The sequence below is a fragment of the Hemiscyllium ocellatum genome (assembly GCF_020745735.1).
Source record: "Hemiscyllium ocellatum isolate sHemOce1 chromosome 15 unlocalized genomic scaffold, sHemOce1.pat.X.cur. SUPER_15_unloc_2, whole genome shotgun sequence".
NCBI lineage: Eukaryota > Metazoa > Chordata > Chondrichthyes > Orectolobiformes > Hemiscylliidae > Hemiscyllium > Hemiscyllium ocellatum.
The window spans coordinates 796,804-801,803 of record NW_026867456.1 but is presented as its reverse complement, the minus strand read 5'-3'; positions in this window follow the sequence as shown (position 1 = coordinate 801,803).

The window sequence follows — 5,000 nt, the reverse complement described above, 5'->3', positions numbered from 1 at the left end:
GGGGATGGGAGTGAACCTGACAGCTCTTACCGACATTGAGGCTTCGGGGCCGGGTAGCTCAGTCGGATTTGACCCGGCGATTCTGCCGACTTCCACGCCTTCGAGCGGGGACTCTCCTCTAAGTTCAGGCCGAATTTGGTGAATTTCCTAAGTCGGGAAGTGGTCCAAACGGGGGATGGGAGTGAACCTAACTGCTCATACCAACTTTGAGGCTTTGGGGCCGGGTAGCACAGTCGGATTTGACCCGGCGGTTCTGCCGAATGCCTGGCCTTCGAGGGGGGCCTGCCCTCTGAGTTCAGGCCGAATTTGGTGATTTTCCTAAGTCGGGAAGTGGTCCAAACGGGGATGGGAGTGAACCTGACAGCTCATACCGACTTTGGGGCTTCCAAGCCGGGTAGCTCAACCGGATTTGATCCGGCGGTTCTAGCGACTGCCACGGCTTCGAGGGGGGACTGTTGTCTAAGTTCAGGCCGAATTTGGTGAATTTCCCGAGTCGGGAAGTGGTCCAAACGGGGATGGGAGTGAACCTGACAGCTCTTACCGACATTGAGGCTTCGGGGCCGGGTAGCTCAGTCGGATTTGACCCGGCGATTCTGCCGACTTCCACGCCTTCGAGCGGGGACTCTCCTCTAAGTTCAGGCCGAATTTGGTGAATTTCCTAAGTCGGGAAGTGGTCCAAACGGGGATGGGAGTGAACCTGACAGCTCTTACCGACTTTGGGGCTTCCAAGCCGGGTAGCTCAACCGGATTTGATCCGGCGGTTCTAGCGACTGTCACGCCTTCGAGGGGGGACTGTTGTATAAGTTCAGGCCGAATTTGGTGAATTTCCCGAGTCGGGAAGTGGTCCAAACGGGGATGGGAGTGAACCTGACAGCTCTTACCGACTTTGGGGCTTCCAAGCCGGGTAGCTCAACCGGATTTGATCCGGCGGTTCTGCCGACTGTCACGCCTTCGAGGGGGGACTGTTGTATAAGTTCAGGCCGAATTTGGTGAATTTCCCGAGTCGGGAAGTGGTCCAAACGGGGATGGGAGAGAACCTGACAGCTCTTACCGACTTTGAGGCTTCGGGGCCGGGTAGCTCAGCCGGATTTGATCCGGCGGTTCTGCCGACTGTCACGCCTTCGAGGGGGGACTGTCCTCTGAGTTCAGGCCGAATTTGGTGAATTTCCCGAGTCGGGAAGTGGTCCAAACGGGGATGGGAGTGAACCTGACAGCTCATACCGACTTTGAGGCTTCCAAGCCGGGTAGCTCAGCCGGATTTGACCCGGCGATTCTGCCGACTTCCACGCCTTCGAGGGGGGACTGCCCTCTGAGTTCAGGCCGAATTTGGTGCATTTCCCGAGTCGGGAAGTGGTCTCTGTCACAACGGGGGCAAGTGTCTGAAGAGGTAAAGTGAGTAACCAGCACAGCTTAGGGAAGGGTTCCAAAGTTCTCAACAATGTGAATTCGGTTACCAGGAAAGCTTAGGAAAGTTGCCTGACTGTCCCAAACGAATGAACTGCAAAACTTAGGGAACATGCCCGAAGATGCTTAAAAGTGTGAAATCAGTAAGCAGGAAAGCATAGGAAAGTGCCTGAAAGTGCTAAATGAGTAACATGAAAAACGTAGAAAAATGCCCGAAAATGTTTAAAAGTGTGAACTCAGTAACCAGCAAAACTTAGTAAAACGTTGGAAAAGCAGAAATGAGTAACCAGAAAAACTTAGAAAAATGTTTGAAAATGAGAAATGAGTAACCAAGAAAACTTAGAAAAATGCCCAAAAAGAAGAAATCAGTAACCAGAAAAACTTAGAAAAATGTTTGAAAATGAGAAATGAGTAACCAAGAAAACTTAGAAAAATGCCCAAAAAGAAGAAATCAGTAACCAGAAAAACTTAGAAAAATGTTTGAAAATGAGAAATGAGTAACCAGAAAAACTTAGAAAAATGTTTGAAAATGAGAAATGAGTAACCAAGAAAACTTAGAAAAATGCCCAAAAAGAAGAAATCAGTAACCAGAAAAACTTAGAAAAATGTTTGAAAATGAGAAATGAGTAACCAAGAAAACTTAGAAAAATGCCCAAAAAGAAGAAATCAGTAACCAGAAAAACTTAGAAAAATGTTTGAAAATGAGAAATGAGTAACCAGAACAACTTAGAAAAATGTTTGAAAATGAGAAATGAGTAACCAAGAAAACTTAGAAAAATGCCCAAAAAGAAGAAATCAGTAACCAGAAAAACTTAGAAAAATGTTTGAAAATGAGAAATGAGTAACCAAGAAAACTTAGAAAAATGCCCAAAAAGAAGAAATCAGTAACCAGAAAAACTTAGAAAAATGTTTGAAAATGAGAAATGAGTAACCAGAAAAACTTAGAAAAATGTTTGAAAATGAGAAATGAGTAACCAAGAAAACTTAGAAAAATGCCCAAAAAGAAGAAATCAGTAACCAGAAAAACTTAGAAAAATGTTTGAAAATGAGAAATGAGTAACCAAGAAAACTTAGAAAAATGCCCGAAAAGAAGAAATCAGTAACCAGAAAAACTTAGAAAAATTTTCGGCCAAGTGTGAAAAATATTCTAAGTGTCAGCGGAGGAAAATGCCGAAGCATCGGGAAAGATTCAAAAACTCATGCCGAACATGAGTTCCGAAGTGCCGGAGGAACTGGGCGAATTGAGCCCGGCGGTTGGCCAGATGTCGTTTTGAGTCTGCAGCCCGAAAACTTTAACTTTGTCTGCCGCGGAAGTCTGGACCGGGAAAAATCCAAACGGTTTTGCCGGGTTCGAGTTCCAGAGCGAAGCAGTCGAATTTGAAATTCAGACCCATTCAGTGCCACTTGACATTGTGACACAGTGAGGTTGGCGGGGTACCCGGAGATTTCTGGGAACACGATTTTTAGAACAAAATGGCGGCGCGGGACCACTTTGAAAGGCATCCGAAAAACGGTTCCGCGGGCAGAGCACTTGAATGACAGGCCTGTGTGCATGCCCAAGAGCTCTCGGAAGTCTAATTTTTGACACTTTGTCAAATTTTCGACAGACTTACCCAACTCTTGCTGCCTGTTCTAAGAATCAGTCAGAGGCCTGTGCGGCGGTCTCTTGACACTTTGGAGGGCGGGCAAACCCCACGTTGACTCCGGCCGTCCCTCCAAAAGGCACTTGCTATTGGGGGAAAGGATTGCAAGTAGCCTGGTTCCCGTGGGAGCGGCCAGGAAGGGTGCAGGCTGGCCCTTGCCTGAGCATTCCCAAAACCCTCTTCCGCTGAGAGCAGACCTCGCACGCCGCACTACCGGCTCTGGGAGTGGTTGGCCGCTATTGTACATAGTCCGGTCCTTCCTCTGCCACCCGGCAAGTGCGATGGCTCTGCCGCCCTGCGGTGCTCGTCACCCAGGTTTGGGGAACACGATACTTAGAACATGTTGGCGGCTCGGGACCTGCAGGCGAAAGGGGCCCCGTGGTGCTGAGCACATCGACCTCGGGTCTCAGTGCAAGCCGGAGAGTTCGCGGAAGTCTTAAAAGATTTTGACATCTGCTCAAATCTTTGACAGGCTTGCCTGACTCTTTCCGTCCGTTCTAAGAATCAGTCGGAGGCCGGGGCGGGGACGGTCTCTTGACACACGGAGGGTTGGCTTCCCTCCTCAGGCGTTTGTGTCGAAAATGAAGGCGAGAGATGCAAGCGTCCTGGTTCCCCTGGGTGCTGCCAGCAAGGGTGCAGGCTGACCCTTGCCTGAGCACTCCCAAAAGCCTCTTAAGCTGAGAGCAGGCGCCGCACTACCGGCTCTGGGAGTCGTTGGCCGCTATTGTACATAGTCCGGTCCTTCCTCTGCCACCCGGCAAGTGCGATGGCTCTGCCTCCCTGCGGTGCTCGTCACCCAGGTTTGGGGAACACGATACTTAGAACATGTTGGCGGCTCGGGACCTGCAGGCGAAGGGGGCCCCGTGGTGCTGAGCACATCGACCTCGCGTCTCAGTGCAAGCCGGAGAGTTCGCGGAAGTCTTAACAGGCTTGCCTGACTCTTTCCGTCCGTTCTAAGAATCAGTCGGAGGCCGGGGCGGGGACGGTCTCTTGACACACGGAGGGTTGGCTTCCCTCCTCAGGCGTTTGTGTCGAAAATGAAGGCGAGAGATGCAAGCGTCCTGGTTCCCCTGGGTGCTGCCAGCAAGGGTGCAGGCTGACCCTTGCCTGAGCACTCCCAAAAGCCTCTTAGGCTGAGAGCAGGCGCCGCACTACCGGCTCTGGGAGTCGTTGGCCGCTATTGTACATAGTCCGGTCCTTCCTCTGCCACCCGGCAAGTGCGATGGCTCTGCCTCCCTGCGGTGCCCGTCACCCAGGTTTGGAGAACACGATACTTAGAACATGTTGGCGGCTCGGGACCTGCAGGCGAAAGGGGCCCCGTGGTGCTGAGCACATCGACCTCGCGTCTCAGTGCAAGCCGGAGAGTTCGCGGAAGTCTTAACAGGCTTGCCTGACTCTTTCCGTCCGTTCTAAGAATCAGTCGGAGGCCGGGGCGGGGACGGTCTCTTGACACACGGAGGGTTGGCTTCCCTCCTCAGGCGTTTGTGTCGAAAATGAAGGCGAGAGATGCAAGCGTCCTGGTTCCCCTGGGTGCTGCCAGCAAGGGTGCAGGCTGACCCTTGCCTGAGCACTCCCAGAAGCCTCTTAGGCTGAGAGCAGACGCCGCACTACCGGCTCTGGGAGTCGTTGGCCGCTATTGTACATAGTCCGGTCCTTCCTCTGCCACCCGGCAAGTGCGATGGCTCTGCCTCCCTGCGGTGCCCGTCACCCAGGTTTGGAGAACACGATACTAAGAACATGTTGGCGGCTCGGGACCTGCAGGCGAAAGGGGCCCCGTGGTGCTTAGCACATCGACCTCGCGTCTCAGTGCAAGCCGGAGAGTTCGCGGAAGTCTAAAGCTTTTGACATTCGCTCAAAGCTTTGACAGGCTTGCCCGACTCTTTCCGTCCGTTCTAAGAATCAGTCAGAGGCCGGTGGGGAGGTCTCTTGACGCAAGGGGAGGGGTGGCGTCCC